General features: G+C 46.8%; 1 long non-coding RNA gene across 1 annotated transcript in view; it reads right to left on the minus strand.

Moving 5' to 3' along the window:
• Positions 1-3338: 3338 nt before the first annotated feature.
• The window catches only part of LOC133064960 (uncharacterized), a 166289-nt gene continuing 149640 nt past the window's right edge, over positions 3339-19987 (minus strand). Inside the window, exons 3-5 of the long non-coding RNA XR_009694786.1 lie at positions 8940-9129; positions 8064-8301; positions 3339-4083 (exon numbers count right to left, since the gene is read on the minus strand). This is a non-coding gene — a long non-coding RNA (uncharacterized LOC133064960). The remainder of the gene's footprint in view (positions 4084-8063; positions 8302-8939; positions 9130-19987) is intronic.

Below are 19987 nucleotides of genomic sequence, written 5' to 3' on the forward strand. Positions count from 1 at the left end.
GCTGGACATGGAACAACAGACTGATTCCAAATAGGAAAAGGAGTATGTCGAGGCTGTATATTGTCACCCCGCTTATTTAACTTATATGCAGAGTACATCATGAGAAACGCTGGGCTGGATGAAACAGAAGCTGGAATCAAGATTGCTGGGAGAAATATCAATAACTTCAGATATGCACATGACACCACCCTTATGGCAGAAAGTGGAGAGGAACTAAAAAGCCTCTTGATGAAAGTGAAAGAGGAGAGTGAAAAAGTTGGTTTAAAGCTCAGCATTCAGAAAACTAAGATCATGGCATCTGGTCCCATCACTTCATGGGAAATAGATGGGGAAACAGTGGAAACAGTGTCAGACTTTATTTTGGGGGGCTCCAAAATCACTGCAGATGGTGACAGCAGCCATGAAATTAAAGACACTTAGTCCTTAGAAGGAAAGTTATGACCAACCTAGATAGCATATTAAAAAGCAGAGACATTACTTTGCCAACAAAGGTCCATCTAATCAAGGCTATGGTTTTTCCAGTGGTCATATATGGATGTGAGAGTTGGACTGTGAAGAAAGCTGAGTGCCGAAAAATTGATACTTTTGAACTGTGGTGTTGAAGAAGACTCTTGAGAGTCCCTTGGACAGCAAGGAGATCCAACCAGTCCATCCTAAAGGAAATCAGTCCTGAATATTCATTGGAAGGACTGATGCTAAAGCTGAAACTCCAATACTTTGGCCACCTCATGTGAAGAGTTGACTCATTGGAAGAGACCCTGATGCTGGGAGGGATTGGGGGCAGGAGGAGAAGGGGACAACAGAGGATGAGATGGCTGGGTGGCATCACTGACTTGATGGACATGAGTTTGAGTAGACTCCGGGAGTTGATGATAGACAGGGAGGCCTGGTGTGCTGCAATTCATGTAGTCGCAAAGAGTCGGACACAAGTGAGTGACTGAACTGAACTGAACTGAACCTAAGAGAAGGAAATGGCAATCCACTCCAGTATTCTTGCCTGGAAAACCCCATGGATGGAGGAGCCTGGTAGGCTACAGTCCATAGGATTGCAAAGAGTTGGACACGACTGAGAGACTTCACTTGACCTAAGAGATTATTTTCATGTCTCCCCTGCACCCTGACTCCATCTCACTGGGCATGTTCCAAAGTGTTTCATCATGTGGGTTAGACCAGATTCTGCCCAGGGCTCCTACAGAGTAGAGACCCTGCTTCCTTATCAGACTAGGATTCCTGAATGCTGGAGCGGTGGAGAAGTATAAAGCCCAGGCCCCTTCCCGCCCCACCCCGGGGTACTAGCTAAGCCCCTCTTTTTAGGGTAAGGGCAGCACACAGATGGCCCATCTGCCCCTGAGGCAGGGCCTGGGGGCACCGAGTTACTAAGCCGAGCAATGGAGGACTCAGAAGAAATCACCAGTTCCTGCCTCTTCTGCTGCCACCTGGGGGTGTTTAAACCCCAGGCTCCTACTCAGATCCTCGTGGCCCATGGTCCTGAGGGAGGGAAGAGAAAGCACCAGCAGGGTAGGGCCTGGGTTTCCGGGAGAGGCTATGGCTGGGTCATGTGTGAGGTCAGTGTAGGAGAGGAGGCACAAAAAATAATCCAGGGACTTTGTGTCTAATAATCCCAGACTCTTGCTCCAAGCATTCATAGTTGAAGAGGAATAACTGAGTTAATCCCAGGTGAGAAATTCAGAAGGAAACCTTGCCTAAGACCATAGAAACACAGTCTGGGCTGGGCTGGACTCTTCCTTTCTGTACTGGGGTTGTTGAAAAACAATGGCTGGCAGGCTGCATCTTTTTTAGCACCATCCTTGGCTCCCAAGCAGCTGGCTTCACCTCATCTGCTTTCCCTCCAAACTCCTCCCTTAGAGGGGCCTCCCTAAGAGCCAAGATGTTGTCTCTAATCTCAGACTGGAGTCAGAAGACTTCTCATAGAGGAAGTTGGATGAGCCCAGGGCCCTGGGAGCTGGTAGGCCCCACCTGAACTGACAGGGAGTTGACAGTGGGGGTCCAGTATCCCTGGATCTCCTCTAACCAAGGCAGTTATCTGCACTGGCTTCCCCTGACTCTCTGGCTCCCCTTCACATGAGGTACACCAGCTCCAAGGGACACGCAGGGCTGGTGTCCCAGCGGCATGAGAGCAAGATGCTGAGCGATGACCCTTGCACACATTTGCCATGGCCAGGAGCAGGCAGCTCTCCTAGCTGGTGAGAGACAGCCAAGGCTGGCCATCCATCCATGAGGTCCAGGGCCACCTCCCCTCCCACCCCCGTGTGGCTTCCTCACGAGCCTCGCTAAGCCCTGAGACGCAGGCCCACTTCCCCATCATCATCCCCTGCTCTCACGATACACCACAGGCAGCGCTCTCTGCTACACCTTCAGCCTCCTCTCAGAATGTGTCCTCCTCCTGGGCCTGAGCTACCACCTCCCTACAACCCTGGGGAGTGGAGGCTGTTGAGGCTCACATTCTCTGCACCGCAGGGCTAAAACATGGAGCTTGTCCTTATTATTCCTCGGGGTCATTTCCAGCCGTTCCTCCCAGCCTCCTATAAAGCCCTGAACTCAGACACTGCTGCTTCTGGCTCTGCCATCCTCCTCCCTCGTTCCGCTCACCTCCCAGCCTTCCAGGCCTGCTCCCTCCCCTGCTGAAGACCCCCATTTGAACCTCCTCATCTTCTCCTCTGTGCCCCTCCTGCCACCATCCTAGACAAATAGAATGGCCTGTATCCACACTCTGACCTCTTGCTTCTGCCACCTATATCTCCAATTATCCCCACCTTAGCTATCTTTGCCACATTTGTCCCTGAAGATCTTATGGCCACCCAAAGCCTGATCACTTCTGAAGTCAGAAATTCTCATCCCCTCACTCTCCATCCATCCATCACCTCCACGGCTTCCTGCTCCCCAATCCAGGTGCCACTGCCACAGCTCTCGGGCCTCACAGAACACTCCGGGCCACTGATTCTTTCACTTTCTCTCTGTCCATCAGCCCCCTCCTGCCTTCACTTCTTTCCATTCTCAGCTTAGAGTCCATGGTCTGTGGATGAATAAACTGTGAGATATTCACATAATGGACTATCATTAGTTGTTTTTGTTGTTCAGTCACTGCCACGTCTGACTCTTTGCGACCCCATGGACTGCAGCATGCCAGGCTCCCCTGCCTTCCACTATCTCTGGGAATTTGCTTAAATTCATGTCCATTGAATCAGTGGTACTATGGACTATTACAGAGCAGGTTAAATAAATGAGCCACAGCCAAGTAAAATAACACAAATGAATCTTAGCAATATACAATTAGGCAAAAAATGTGCATCCTCGAAGACTGTGGGGGAAAATGGTATTCTTTTAATGAGATTAAAAACAATTAATATAAAATACATAAATTTTGGAAATATGCACAGATAGAATAAAACTGCACTAAAAGGATACGAAGGGCATGTGGTACACAGACTTGAAGATCATAGTTACTGTGGATGGGGGAGGCAAGGGATGCATGGGGGAGGGGGAATCATAGGGAAAGATGTGGGTCATTGTCAAGGCTCCAGTTTGGCGGGTGGTTTTGCAGGTGCTTATTACATCACTACAAACAACTAATTAAATAAAAATAAAGGATTCATCGATCAATGATGAGTGCATTGGGGAACAAATGAAATGTGGAGGAGTACGACCAATACAAGATTTCATGGGTTATAACAGCATCACTCTCTTGCAATTATCTTGAGTCTCCCTCATCTTCCCACCACTAAATTCACAAATATTCCTGTGTTTGCTTTATCACAATGGAAGACACATCCAAGTTTCTTCAGTGAAAGGAAGATTCTATCTCTTGTTTCCTGAATCCCATTCCTTCTCATCTTCTCAAGGACCTGTTCCTTCGGTTATCTGCCCACTCTTTCCTCATCAATCCCTCCCTCTTTAATAGGTTATTTTCATGAGCACACAACATGCTCTAGTCTCTCCCGACTTAAAAACAGATAAACTGGGGATTCCCTGGCGGTCCAGTGGTCAGGATCTGTTCTTTCACTGTTGTGGCCCGGGTTCAATCTCTGGTCAGGGAACTGGGATCCTGCAAGTCATGAGGCACAGCTGGGGGGGGGGGAAAGGAAAAACAGATAAACTCTTTATATTAGTCAGGATAACGCTAGGCTGTTGTAACATAGAAATCCCCAAGAGTAGAAATCAAAAGTAGAAGCTTGACTCTTGCATGAAAAGCCTGGGAAGGCAATATTGGAGTGATATGGTAGCTTCTTCTATCTGCTGCTTTGCCATCCTTCACTTGCAGCTTCTCTCTGAGATTTATGGCCCAGCCCTTGCCAGCACTTCATTCTCCCAGCCAGAAGAAAAGGGGAAAAGAGGAAGAAGGTATGCCTACTTCCTTTGAAGGCCAAGGCCTGCCAGCTGCATACATTGTATCTACTCATATGATATTGCTCTCAGGCTTGGTCAAAACATGCACCTAGTTGCAAAGGAACTTAGGAAATACATTCTTTCCTTGGGCAGCAAAGTGTCAGATTCCATCCCTATTGAAGAAGAGGAGAATGGCTGTCCAGGGAAAGCTAGAGATCTCTGCCATAGTCTGCACCTCTGACCACCTAAATAAATGCACATTCTTCTCATACTTGCAACATGCGCATCCCCTTCTCAAGCCCAAACACACAAGGTTTTATCCGACAGTGCAAGCAGCTCCAAGCCCAGGTCTTCCTGACAATTGTCAGACCTGTACATGAAGTTCACATGTAGGTCTGGGGACATAAACTGAAAAATAAGTAATTTACCCCCTAATCTTTACCAACCAGCAACACATACACATATACAATAGGAATGGGATGCGCTGTGCTGTACTTAGTCGCTCAGTCGCCTCAGACTCTTTGCGACCCCATGGACTGTAGCCCACCAGGTTCCTCTGTCCAGGGGGATTCTCCAGGCAACAATACTGGCTTGGGTTGCTGTGCCCTCCTCCAGGGAATCTTCTCCACCCAGGGACTGAACCCAGGTCTCCCGCATGGCAGGCAGATTCTTTATTGTCTGAGCCATCAGGGAAGCCCATGAATACTGGAGTGGGTAGCCTATTCCTTCCCCAGGGAATCTTCCCAACCCAGGAATCGAACTGGGTCTCCAGCATTGCAGGCAGACTCTTTACCAGCTGAGCTGCTAAGGCAGCCCAGGAATGGGATATCCACAGTTCGTTTTGCCATTTGGATGAGAGAAAAACAGAAAACACATAACAGGAGTATAGCAATTAGCAGATGCAGATCTAACTGAGCAAGAATTCCAGAGGTTCCCTAGCTCAGAGAGGAGAATATTCTAAAAACATTCTTTCAGACTCTTGGCTCCGCCCTCTGGGCCATCCTTCTTTGTCTACAAGGCCCCTCCTGGGCCATATCTGAAAAGAGCATTGGAGGATATAACCTTTTGGGTTGGTGAGGGTGCAGTGTTCAGAGCCTGTTTCCTACTGCTGCAGGTTTGGGAACTCACCGCTTGCTTTAGAAGTTGAGCCATCCTAGAGTTTGTACTGGCCAGCCCTGTAGACTTCTGTGAATTAATTTACCTCAGAAACTTAGCATAATGTACAAAAATTAAATATAAAAAATAATCCAATTGCAATCATATTGAAAAGGATTAAATAGGAACAAATCCAACAACAGAAGTTCCAGGCTTGTACATTGAAAACTATAAAACATCATTAAAAAAAATTAGAGAATAACTAAATTAATGGAAGTCACCCCATGTCTGTGGATTGGAACACTTAATGTTGTTCAGATGGTAATACTCTCCCAAATGGCCAACAGATCAGATTCAATGAAATCCCTATTAAAATTCCAACTGCTTTTCTTTTTTCTTGCAGAAATGGAAAATGTATCTTAAGATTCATACCAAAAAAAAAAAAAAAGATTCATACAAAGTTGCAAGGGACCCAGAGTAGCCAAGACAGTCTTGAAAAAGAAGAACAAAGTTGGAAGACTCATACCACCTTACTTCAAAACTTACTGCAAAACTATAGTAATTAACACAGTGTAGTACTGGCATAGGGACTGACATAAACCACTGGAACAGAATTGAGACTCTGGACTCGGAGACTTTTACAGATGGTAAAAAATGAGGTTCTTTTGGAGGTAATGAAAGTGTTCTAGGATGAGATAGTGGTGACAGTGACACAGCTCTGAATACACTAAAAACCACAGAATTGTACAATTTTAAAGGGTGAACTTTCTCATATATGAAGTATACCTCAATAAAACTATTTTTTAAAAAACCAATATAATTACAGTCTGTTTATTTCTAATCTGTCTCATAAGGAAGTAGCCCAGTGAAAAAAGCTGGTGTAACCATAATTTTTAAGCCAGAAGACACATTTGTGCACATTTATTTCCCAGCCTCTATAATCTGTCCATCTCACTCTCTCTTATTTATTTATTTATTTGGCACTTTGTTGCCCATGGGCTTTCTCTGCTTGTGGCGTGTGGGCTTCTCATTGCAGTGACTTCTCTTGTTACGGGGCACAGGCTCTAGGGTGAACGGGTTTCGATAGTTGTGGTACAACGGCTCAGTTTTCCCACAGTATGTGGGACCTCCTGGACCAGGGATTGAACCCATCTCCTCTATATTGGTGGGCAGCCTTCCAACCACTGGACCAGCAGGGAAGTCCTTCCTACCTACTCTTAACTTAACAATATTTCATGCGGTTACTTAACCTGGCAGGCCTGGGTGGAAAGACAACACCCTTAATTTACTCTGGGCTGTTGAACTGACTCCCACTGTCTGGCAGGCTGTTCTTAACGGGAACTGACTGGAAATGGCTTGAGCCACAGTCTTATCTCCTGGGAAAGCCCGCCTCTTCAGGGTCCCTTCACGTCACTTCCTCAGTTTGGGGTACAGAAGCAGTTGACTTTCTCAGCATGTGGAGGTTCCAAATACTAGATTATTCCTAGTCAACTTACATTACTGGCCCCAGACAGGAAGAATCTCCATAGACAGGCCTGTTTATTTTCATCTTTGCTTGCAAACTGCTGTTTCTATGCTGTTTTTCTCTCTTCCAGGACCTTGCTAAATGTGGGGAGAAGACTATACCCACCAACATTTGCACCTTTTCTAACCACTTCCTCCAGAACCAGAGGCTCAGTAGGTATGTGAACTGTCTTCCAAGATATCAGATGAGATACTGTTACCAACTGTTTTGCATAGCACGGGTCACCAGCCTCCCAACCTGAAATACCTGCTCACTGTCTGACAACAGCACAAGGCCTCATATTTACAATTTTGCCACATCTAACATTCTACTTCTGGATATCAAATTCTATGTTAATCAGAATATGGTTTAGACTGCTATAACAAAGACCTCAAACTACATTGGCTTAAACAAAATAGAAGGTTGGTTTTTCTTTCCTTCTTTTTTTTGCTTGTTTTTCTATCATATACCTTGATGGTTCAGGGCTGATACTGGGGCTTAGTGGTTTTAGAGAACTCAAGTTTCTTGTACCTTTTTTCTTCACTATTTTCAGCATACTGCTTCCAGAACACAGTCTAAGACAGCTTCTGTCAGGGGTTGGATTACTCAGGAAACGAACTCTGAGATAGATGTGCAGCCAGACATCCTACTGGGGAGTGAACTCTCATTGTGGGTGGCGGGGGCTGGTGATGGAGGTAAAACAGGGCAAAGTGCAGAGCTGAGCCATGATGCAGTCATAACAGAGGACTCAGCCAGTTCCGGAGGAGCTCAGGAGCTGGGATGGCCTTCAAAGTTATCTCAATTAAGGCGAGGAGCTGGGCTGGCTCCTCCACTAGTTATTGGATACAGGCCCCCTTTAACACCCCCCAGGAAGGAAACATAAAAAGCAGTTTCTGGGGGCAGATTCAGTTGAACTGTGAGTGAACAATACTCTTGGCAGACGGTGGAAGGGGGGCTTCAGTTTTCCACGGGGCATCAGGCAGGGTCTACTGGAGTCCAAGGCTACCAAGTCCATGAGAGCTACTCCTGCAGTTCTCACCATCCAGTGGGAAATGGAAAGCCCCCACGGGACTTTCACCCGTATCCTTTTAATCTGATTTAGTCCCGCAGTCGCACCTACCTGGAGGGTAGAGACTTGAGAAAGAAAGCAAAGGTGAATGTTGGAGTCCCATGTCCTTTGATTCCATCATGTCCATCTCCGGCCATGGTTTCATGTGTCTATCTCTCCTCAGAACCTGACTTCCTCCACTCCTGCATCTGTCTTTGTTCCAGAAGGCCCACCTGACACGTCCAGGATATGGTGTTAGTCTTATTGGATTGTCTCTTTCAGTCACATGGAGAAGTATTCAAACTAGCTCCTAGAGGGAAAAAAGATTTTATGAGGTCAGGTATTGGATCAAAGAGAGGATCTAGCTTCAGGTAAGGATGTACCCAGAGGTTCAAATGGTGTCGCCAGAGCTTAGTCTCTCTCCATCTCCTGATCAGAGTTTCTCCCATGTGGGTTTTATTCTCTGGCTGAACAAAGCCACTGGCAGCGCTAGCTGTACCTTTCCTTGTAGCTAGCAAACTCAGAGAAGAGTGCAGTCCTCTCTTCCTCAGAGGCCCCCACGTGTGCTTGTCCCAAGAACCATCTCTGTGTCCAGGGGTCAGTGCTCTGATTGGGCAGCCTGAATCACACCTTTTTGTGTTTCTGTGTGCTTGTAGAAGTGAGGCTGTGAATGTGACAACTCAACCAGAAACGCTTGCTGGGGCAGGGGGATAGGCAGTAGTCTTCTACTGCAGCAAAGGAAGGTAGGAATGCTAATGCTGTCATCTCCTGGGCATCTCAAACTTAACATGTCTACAGCTGAACTCTTGGTTTCCCTCCCAGCCCCAAATATGTGCTGTCCCACTTTTCCCATATTGTAAATGGCATCTCTGTCTACCTAGCAAGAGAACTGGGAACCATATTTGTGCCTCCTTCCCATGTCACCCTGCATCCGAGCTCCCCATGTACCATTTCTACCAGCCTGATGCTCTTGAATTGGTCTTTCCCTCCGTGTTTTCCATCGCCAGCATGATGCTGGGCCTTCATCACCTCTTCCTGTGTTATTCTGATGGGCTCCCCCATCTCTGTGAGCTCATTTTCTCTTATTGTTGGTTGTTAATGGCAACCAGAGGCATCCTCTTGAAACCTGCAAAGGAAACTGAATACAACTTGGTGACAAGGGGTCTACTAGAAACAAACGGTTCCAGTGCAAAGAAACCAATTCTAATTTTCCACTGGGGAAGTCCCAGATTAGACCTCACTGTCACTCATCACAGCATTTGCCACCTGAAGACTTTTTCAGTACCCATTTTTCTCTCCCAAACAGGAAGTTTTGGGAGGGCCAGGGTCTTTTCAGCCCCATAGTGCACTGCGTCCCAGGCACTGTCCAGAGCACATAGCCCAGCAGGGAGGGGGTGCCTGGTGAGCCAGGATGGTGTTCTTGGGGTGAATGGGAGGGGTCTTTGGAGTTAACTGCTTCCCCCACCACATCTTAGAGCTTTTGGACAGAGTTGCCCTCCAAGCTCCTTCTGTGGGAGAAGACCCAGAGAAGAGGAGGAAAATGGAAAGAGAGGCTGGTCCTATGGAGGGGGAGAGGCCAAGAAAGAAGGCAGGACAAAGCTGAAGATAAGATGGGCAAGCAGAATGAGAGAGGTGGAGGAGTCCAGAGAAAGGGAGACTAAGAACAGCATAAAGTAGGCTGGGGGTGAGGGGATGCGCAAAAAAGAGAAACCATTTTGTGTCTGGACTGGAGTAGGGGGGTCCCCCAACACACTGATTCTGAGGTGTGGGAAGCTGAGACGGCCTGCCCTGTGCTGTGGGTTTCCTAGTCAGTCCAAGACCCCTGGGAGAAGAGTGGAGGACCCCCAGCCAGAGGCTCCCCAGACAGGAGTGCCCACAGGATATGGTGACAGTCCCCAGCACTCTCACTGGGGTGCAATGTACAGCGGTGGCCCAAGCCCAGCAATGCTCTATCGGGACATGCAATTACAGGGCTTGGGTTACACCCCCAACGCTGGCAAGCGCTCGGTGGCAGGAGATAAGAAGGTGGCACCCGGAAGGGCTGTGTGTGTGCTGAATTGCAGGCTCGCAGCACACCCCCAAGGCCGGCTCACAAGGCCTCCATTGTTGGGGGCTGGCTCCCAGCCCATCGCCGGCCAGATAGGAGCTGCTGTTCTGACAAGGCAAGAAAAGCACACCCCAAGTTTGTCCAGATGCCGTTACCCCATCCTTATCAGGTGGAGGGAAGGGAGTTAGCAAAGCTAATGTTGATTCAGAGAGACAAAGGAAAGGCCGTATTAACAATCATGGCACATGTGAGTTCCGGCAGCAGGGGTGAGGATCATGGGTGCTAGTCTGGGGGGTTTTATAATGAGCAGCCGGAGGCAGGGGTGGGACAGTCAGGAGTGTCCAGTGGGCAGGGGAGGAAGTCCCACAGTGTGCCCAGCCCTGTGCTGGGGACAGAAGCTAGGCAGGTGTGTTCTGTTGCTTAGGATGTGATGTCTAGTTAGGAAAACAGGGTTCATTTCTTCACCTAAAGTAATCAAGGGCTCGCCATGTGCAGGTTCTGTTTGTAGGTGCTGTGGGTTCCCGGACTGGTGTTCTAGAGGAGTGTACCTGAAAATAAAGAGTCCTGAAGAAGACTCGCACTTAGGGGAGCATGTGAGCGGGTCAGACAGAGGGAAAGGGGCTCTGAGACGGCAGCTCGGGAAAGGCATCAAGGGCTGGGCCTGGGCTGGGGGCTGAGGGAGCAGAGGAGATTGTTACCAGGGGGCCCGGTGTGAACCCCAGTTCCTTCCTCTGCGGCCTGATTCTAGGCAGGGAAACTTGTCTCAATGAATCAGTTTCTTCTTCTGTAAAATGGGGACAAGAGAAACTACCCAAGGGAATTAACACTGAGATTGGAAAGAGAACACAGGTAAGCACAGCGGTAAATCACGGCAAGCTCTTGGTCATTCAGATTCACAAAGGTGAGAGAGACACAGCCACCCCTGCAGGGGGCTGACCGTCTAAAAGGGAAGTAAGACAGGAGGAAGAAAGGGTGGACCCAAGCCAGCGTGGTGGGCTAGAACTGGGTGAGCTGGTGAGGAGTGGGGAAGGGAGGCTGAGGACAGGAAGAGCAGGAGCGAAGAAATGATAGCCCAAGGGAGCCCAGCCCTTTGGGGGTGGAGGGGGCATTCACATACCATCTTCCCCTCTGTTTCCCGACCCCTCAAGAACACAGAGTGAGCACTCCAAAGACGGCCACTCAATGGCGTCACCATTTAAAAACTGCTGTGCCCTTTGGATATGCTTTACCATACAGATTTGGGGGGCAGGAAAAGCACTTCAAAGATGAAAAGTGCCTAGAAAATGCCAGTTTCTAGACTCTGCTGCCTTCAGCACAGTGAGTAAAGAAGTCCATTCAATGCTTCAGAGGCCAAACTCTGGTCTTGGTTGCGTGAGGGACTTTGGGTAATTTATTTAATCTCTCTATGCTTTTGGTTCCTCGTCAGTAAAATGAGTATCATTATAATAATCCATCCTTCATACTTCTATTGTGAAAATTAGAAGCATAAATAAAAACAAAGCTCGAAAAAAAAAAAAAAGCCCGTTCGATGAAGACTGAACCTGATTAAGAGGAAAGGGAATGGGCTGCGTGGAAAGTTGGTTTCTGGGGAAACCCGCTGATTAGAAGTGGAGAGGGGCACTGGTGTCATGTGCTGGCAGGAGTTTGAGACAAAGCCGTCGTGGGTAGATCAGGCATGGGAGGAACAGAGAGGCTTATTTGTCCACTCCGGCTGCCGTAGCAAAGCACTGGAGGCTGGGTGGTTTCAACAACAGACATTCATTTCTCATAGTTTTGGAGGCTGAAAGTTCAAGGTTAAGGTGGCAGCTGATCTGCTGCCTAGGGAGGGCTCTCCTCACGGCTGTAGACGGCTGCCTTCTTCCTGCGTCCTCTCATGGTCTTTCCCCTGTGCAGGTGCAGAGCAAGAGAAATCTCTCATGTCTCTTCCTCTTCTTGTAAGGACATCAGTCCTACTGGATTCAGGCTCTCATGCTCTTATTTAACGCTAATTACTTCCCATTTCCAAATACAGCCACACCAGGTGGCAAGGGCTTCAATATATGAATGCGGGGATGGTGGTAATACAAACATTCAATCCACAATAGAGATCTTCTTCAGTGTTCAAAGCAGAGGCAAGAGAAAGTGAATGTGAGTCAGTCTCTCAGCCGTGTCTGACTCTTTGCGACCCCATGGACTGCAGCCTGCCAGGCTCTTCAGCCCATGGAATTTCCCAGGCAAGAATACTGGAGTGGGATGCCATTCCCTTCTCCAAGGAGAAGGTTCTATCCTGACCCAAGGATCAAACCTGGGTCTCCTGCATGGCAGTCTGATTCTTTGCCATCTGAGCCACCAGGGAAGCCCAGAAAACACGGTTTTCCCTGAGATTAGCAGAACAGATCACAGATTTAGGCCTCCTCTTGGGGCGATCAGTGCTGACAGCACCAGAAGAGCTACAAATGACCCATTACTCCCTTGGAGTCCTGAGAACACATCCCAGAGAAATTCCTAAATTGGAATAAGGAAAACAGTTTCTGCTGGTCATTTGTGACCAGCAGAAACTTAATGATGGAAATACCTGACTGTCCCCAGATATGGGTCTGTCTTTAAATCTTAACCACTGGTGAATAACAAGTCCTGCTGATTCTCAGTTTATGAAAGTTTGTAAACACAGGAAATCTCACTGGGATATTCAAAGAGTGTGATGTTCCATCTCTTAATTATGAATACCTTAGAAAATCTTAAGAGGTTGATTCACATTAGATAAATGCCTCTGCTCTTATTATTCATGTGTGAATAGCAGGTGTGGTGCTTGGAGGAAAAGAAAATAAACCTCTACAGAGTCAATTATGTGCCTGCTCTTTTGCTTGCATCATCTCATTTAATCCTCCTAATGATTCTGCAAGTTTAGCATTATCCCCATTAATTTGTTGGCTTGCTTGTTTTAAGGTAAAATTGGGTGGCGTTTTCCCCATTTTGCAAAGAGGGAAAGTTAGGCTCAGAGAGATTAAGTAACTCAGTGGAGATTAACCAGTGAGTAAGTGACAGAGTGGGCTTCCCAGATGGCTTCGTATTAAGGAATCTATCCGCCATGCAGGAGATGCGGTTTCGATATCTGGGTTAAGAAGATGCCCTGAGGAAGGAAATGGCAACCCACTCCAGTATTCTTGCCTGAGAAACCCCTTGGACAGAGGAACCTGGTAGGCAAGAGTCCATGGGGTCGCAAAAGAGTCAGATACGCTTTAGTGACTAAACAGCTACAAAGTGACAGAAATCCGAACTTAAGTGTTTCTGAAACTCAGGCTTGTGTTTTTCACATTCTTTGCTGCTCTAGTCTTGCAAACTGAAACAAATGAAACAATAACAGATGTCATGCGCTCAGGCATCCAGCCACTTCACCCAGTCCTACGTGTTCACATGCATGTACATTCAGGTCTGTGTCTGGTCATAAACCCCTCCCTCAGGTCCAACCATGGGTCGGCTACCAAGTCAACTGGGGAGTTGTACGGTGGAAGGGAGGGTGTTGTGGTGGTTCCTGACAAAAGGTCAGTGTGACACCTGCCATTTCCTCTTCTGAGTGCCAAGTACTCAAGCTGCTTTTATAGAAAGCAGAGGCAATGCACACAGTTTGAGTTTCCTTTGTCTCTATCTGCCCAGTCTGGTATGCTAGCCTTGACTAGTGCTTCTCCAGATGCCTGCAGTCCTGTCCCAGTTGATTCCATCCAGGAGAGGGGGCCTCCAACTCTGGGGCCTCCTGTACCAATGCTCAGAATTGCACCCCGTCTTTCCTGTCCCCGTGCTCACTGGAGCTTCCTCATCCTTGAGTTTTTAAGACTCACTGTGGACTCAATATCTGTGTGCCACCAAAGTTCATATGTCAAAATCCTAACCACAACATGATGGTATTAGGAGGTGAGGCCTTTGGAGGTGATTAAGCCATAAGGGTAGAACCCTGGCGAATGAGATTAGTGCCCTTATAAAAGAGACCCCAGGGAGCTCCCTCATCCTTCCCATCATGTAAGCACACAGCAGAAAGATGGCCATCTGAAGCAGGTGGAAACAGGCTCTCACTGGGCATCAAACCTGCTGGTGCATTGATCTTGGACTTCCCACCTCCAGAACTGTGAGAAATGAATTTCTGCTGCTTATAAGTCACCCAGTCTGTGGTGTACTGTTATGGCAGCCTGAACAGACTAAGCAAGTCTTAAGTGAAGTGCCCTTCCTCCCAGAAGCCTTCCCTGCCCTCCCAAGACCACCAGTGTTGCTGCAAACAGGATGTAGAAGAGAATTAATTGCATAGCAATGAATGCTATAATTAAAATAGTTGCAATATAACTGCAATATATAACTAATATGTTGCTGCTGCTGCTGCTGCTAAGTCGCTTCAGTCGTGTCTGACTCTGTGCGACCCCATAGACGGCAGCCCACCAGGCTCCCCCATCCCTGGGAGTCTCCAGGCGAGAACATATATAACTAATGCAGGCAGATTCTTTACCAACTGAGCGATGAAGGAAACCGAATATATATAAAATATAACTAATATAACTAGGGCTTCCCTGGTGGCTCAGATGGTAAGGAATCCACCTGCAATGCGGGAGACCTGAGTTCGATCTCTGGGTTAGGAAGATTCCCTGGAGGAAGGCATGGTAACCCACTCCAGTATTCTTGCCTGGAGAATCTGCAAGGACAGAGGATCCTGGTGGGCTACAGTCCGTGAGGCCACAAAGAGTCTGACACAACTGAGCGACTAAGCACAGCACAGTAATGTAACTAACATAGTAATATAGATTTTTTTTTTTTCTGTTAGTATGGACTTTCTTTCCTGGGGCACTCATGGCACCCTGAAATTCCCCTATAGAGCCCCAGTCCTCTTTGTGGTAGGGCTGTATATACTTGTCAATCTCCCCCGCTACATTGGATCTCCCCCGCTACACGAAATCTTTCTTCACTGTATCTCCCAAACACAGCTCTTGGTAGGTGCTCAGTTAGGTCCTCACTAACTTGCTAATTTTATTGAGCAAATAAAAATTCAGAATGCCCAGTTAGATTTAAATAAATGATGAATAACAATAATAATGAATAAAAATACCGCATGATTGTGTCTGGTAAGCCTGCGCTCAATAAGTGCTTATTGCATTCCTCACTGTGTGAATGAGCAAAAAAGCACAGAGAAAGAAAAAGGCATTGTATTCGGAAGAAAGCAAGAACCTTCAGTTTTGGGACTTCCCTGGTAGTTCAATGGCTGGGACTCTGAGCTCCCAATGCAGGGGGCCCGGGTTCAATCCCTGGCCAGGGGGCTAGATCCTGCATGCCACAATTAAAGATCCCACATGAAGCAACTAAAATCTGCTGCAGCCACATAAATAAATATTTTTTTAAAAATAAAATACTACCAAACAATAAGCTTCAGTGTGCCTGGAACCTAGCACTGGTGCAGATCTGTCACAGAGTGAAATGAGAGGCGCCCAGCACAGTCGTGCTTAGAGGTACACCTGTACCATCACCAGTGACAGAGGGACAGGCTGAAGGTACACATGGGGGTGGGGTGGGGTTGGGGTTAAATGTTGGAAAAAGTAGATGTCAGATCAGAAATGGAGAGCGTGATGATGACAGTGGCTATGGTCATGGAGGCATGTGAAGGAGTGAAGCGACCAGCAGGCTGTAGCCCCCACACCCTCACAATTCAGAGTCACAGAGCGACCGTGTCCTAATTTGATGAAGAATCAAAACTCTCCTCCCAGACATTGTAGGGGATCTGTGCCCACCTTGAGCAGGACAAGAGCAAAGCCCAATTCTCTTCTCCCTGCCCAAAGAGTAGAAGAGGTCCCCAGTTCCCCTGAGGTTCCTGAGGCAGGAGTTACATCTCCCCTGCTTAGCCTGGGGTTCCCCACGAGCTCCTCATGGAGAACCTGGTCTCTTGGGGAGTCTCCCTAACCCTCTGCAACCGGTGGCTGGGCTCCCAGGCTCTCGGCCAATGTGGGAGGGGCTGTGGGGAGAGGGAGGAAATAGGCCCCCTTTGTCCCCCCGGGCCTGGCACACAATGGGAGCCTGTGCCATGCCAGCTGCTCTGGGCGGTCTGACTCTGGTGGACACCAGCCTTGGGGGAGCACACAGCCTGGGGGACCCCGTCTGTTTCATGTCCCTCCAAGGGGGCCCGTGGACAGGCTGCCTGTGCCTGAGGGATGACCTGTGTCTGGGGGTGCTGGCTGTCCCTAGGGGTGCACATATGTGTATTCATGCCGGAAGGTCTGATGGAGGGCAGGTAAGTGTGTGTGCTTGTGTGTCTGCCCATGGGGACACACTTGTGCCTGGGGCTGTCTGGGCGAGTCTGCAAGTACGTACACACATGGGTCTGTGACTGTGTGTTGAGGACAGACAATGCTGCTGAGCACGTGGGGGCACACTTGCCTAGGTCTTTCCCGTTGTCAAAATAGGGAGCCTTTCCCATGCACCAGGCCTAGAAGGGCAGAGCTGGCTGTGAAGCATCTTTGGGAAAGAAGTACTGAAAGACGGGAGCCAAGACTGCCCAACCGAAACTCGTGTTCTGCACACACATTCCCTGGGGCTCTAGGCTTGGCTGTCTCCTTCCCTTGGGCCCTCCCTGCCCCCAGCCTCTCCCTCCTGCTGCTTCCCTGCACCCTGGACCAACAGGGACCCTCATCTGGGATGGTGACCCTCAGCCAAGTCGCAGCTGAAAGGAAGCTCTTTGGGGTTCAGGATGTCCCTCCAAGGTCTGAGCTGCCCAGTTTGGCCTAGCGTCCCTCCCACTCCACCCCCTCACAAATCAGAAAGCCCAGCCCACCCAGCTTGACCTTCCAACCTGGCTGGAATCAGGAAATGAGATTTCAACTCCATTCAACTAAATCCAGCAAATATTTACGGAGGAACCTCTAAGCACAAGGCTCTGCAAAGCTGGGAGCAGTGTAGAGAGGCTCTTTGCCAGGGCCTGCCTCTCAAATGACTCCAGATTTAGGTCCCACCTTAAGGCTTTGCTCCCCACCAACACCCACAGCTTCAGCCTGCAGCCCAGGGGCCTGGTCCTCCCAACTGGTCACTGATGAAGGCGCTGCCTGGTGAGGGTGCACCCAGAGGCTCCCTGAGAAAATGTTCGCAGCACTGGTGGCCCCTTCCCACCTCTGGTGGGCGGTGGGGGGCTGCTTCTCCCCACCCTCCAGGATCAAAGGCAACCAGGGGAATAGGCAGGAGAGGAGAGGGGGTCCCCTGCCCCCTTTAGGAGATGGAACCAGGGACTGAGGAATATGGGAACCTGGACTTTTCTTTTGATTAGAAGGAAAAGCTATTCCTCCCTACAGAGGGGCTTCCAGCCTACAGAGTCCAACCCACAGGCAGGCCTCTCTCAGCAGACGCCCTGGAAGTCTCTCCCTGTATCTTGATGTCCAAAGTAAAATGTGCCAATATGATCCTTTGGGTGAAGCAAAAAATATTGAGTCAAGTTTTTTAAATTTAGAAACTTAAGACTTACCAAATATTTATTAAGTGGGCTGACCCCTCCCTTCCTCAGTCCCAGTTTCATATTATTCTGAGTCCTAGAACGTTCTCTGGGACTCCTGGGGGTGAGGGCTGTGTGGGGTGTTTAGGGGCACCCTCCCACTTGGGCTCCATTTGAAGCCAGTATGTGGCTTCATTCGTTCCTAAGTACCTGGCTTCATTCGTTCCTAAGTACATGGCTTCATTTGTTCCTAAGTACTCCAGCATATCACCAGTGCGGCTGCTTCTATAAAAACGAGGCCTTAAACAGAAGAATGTTTTCATACTTTGTAAAAGAGAGAGGTGTAACACAAAACTCTTTCTGAACCTACAGGTGTTCTAGGAATCAAACCAAAGCACAATTTGTGCATTTTTTTTTAACAGAAAAACAAGTATATTCTAGTCTCTGACCTTTTCTATGATGAGTGCCTATTGATAGTGTGTGACCTCAACCAATATTTCAGACAAAAATTCGTCCTTCCTGTCAACCTATAGGAAACATTTTAACAGTGAAAGAGGAACATCTTTTCAAGTATCTAAGGAGAGAACAATTTGAAAATGGTTATTTGGAAGTGTTTCCATCATAAGGTGATGTTTTTCTCGAAAACTATGTAAATATGTCAACTATTGAAAATTCTATCTACACAGTTAAAGAAATAAGCTTGGACAATTTTCCAAACAAAGAGTGTAAGAAAATTTTGAATCAGTTTGCTAAAAATGGAAAAACAAAGCTTTCCAGTTATTTTGCAAATATAATAACCAGGAAAGGTGGAAATTTACTAGCTAAATGGTGTCAAAATAAATTGCACGATGGATGGATGGGAGTGAAATACAAATGTCATGACTTAATGGGTCCAGTGAATGATACATACCTATCATTTAGTGAAGTATGTCTTACAGCTATGGCCATTATGAATACCAAGACTCAAAATGTATAAACATTCACTTAGCAAATGATTCAGCAATCCCACTTCTAGGTATTTCCTCAAGAGAAATGAAAAACATGTGCACACAAATACCAGAATGCAAATGTTTATTTGTTTTACTCACAAATTTTTTTTTATTCACAATTTATTTACAACAGTTTTATTCACAATTGCCCCAACTGGAAACAACCCAAATGTTCATCAACTGTTAAATAGATAAGCAAATTGTGGTGTGGAATACTACTGAGCAATAAAAGGAACATATTACTCATCTACACAGCATAGATGAAACTCAAAAGCAATATGCTAAGTGAAAGAAGCCAGACACAAAAGATCACATTCTCTGATTCCAATTACGCGACATTCTGGGGGAAAAGGCAAACATAGAGAGCAAGAAATCAGACCAGTGATTCCTAGGGGTTGGAAGAGGGGAGTGACTGAAAAAGTGCATAAAAGAACCTTGGGGTGATGAAAATATTACACATCTTGACTGTGATGGTAGTTAATGCCTCTATATACATGTCAAAACGCATCAAGACATACCCTTGAAAAGTGAATTTTACCGTACATAAATCATATTTTGATAAACCCAATGCTGAAAAAAGTGTTTAGCATATGTGCTCAGTCACTTCAGTCGTGTCTGACTCTTTGCTTAGCATGTAATGTTACATAAACATTGAATAAAACAAATATTTTAAAGCATAGAAGAAATCTAGAAGTATACAACTGAAGGGAATTCCCTGATTCTCCATGGTTAGGACTCAGCATTTTCACTGCTGGGGCCCAGGTTCAGTTCTTGACCAGGGAACTAAGATCCCACAAGTCATGTGGCCAAAAATAAATAAAAGATAAAATGAGGACTTTTAAAAAAAGAAGTATTACAACCAAAATATTATCAGGGATAATCTCTAAGTGGTAAATTATTGTGATTTTTACTTTTTTATTTTGTTTTCTGTTTATAAAAATAAGCGGAAGTTTGAAAAATTGACTCTAACATTCACATGGACGTGCCAGGACCTAGAATCATCCAAACAACTTTTGAAATATGAAGCTGGAAAACACTACCTGATTTCAAAATTTTTTATAAGGTTATGGACACGACTGAGCGACTGAACTGAACTGAACTACGGTAAATCAAGACAGTTTGATATTATTGACATAAAGATAGGCATCAATGGAACAGAATCAAGAGACCAGAAATAGACCTTAATACTTAAAAAAAAAAAAACCCAGCTTTATTGAGGTAAAATTGATCTATAAGTATTATCCTTTACTTATGTGGAGAAGTGATTTTCAACAAAGGGACAGAGGCAATGCAATGCAAAAACGATGGTGTTTTAAAAAAATTCTGCTGATGCCCATAAGCAAAAAAGTAACCCTCTATCTACGCTTTGCACCAGACACAAAATATAATTCAAAATGGCCATAGACTTAAATGTAAAATTTAAAACAGTAAAACATCTAGAGGAAAGCCTTTATGACCATGGAGTAGGCAAAAATTTCTTAGCTATAGCACCAAAAGCATGACCCATAGAAGAGTAAATTGATCAGTTGGACTT

The sequence above is a fragment of the Dama dama genome, chromosome 11 (assembly GCF_033118175.1).
Source record: "Dama dama isolate Ldn47 chromosome 11, ASM3311817v1, whole genome shotgun sequence".
NCBI lineage: Eukaryota > Metazoa > Chordata > Mammalia > Artiodactyla > Cervidae > Dama > Dama dama.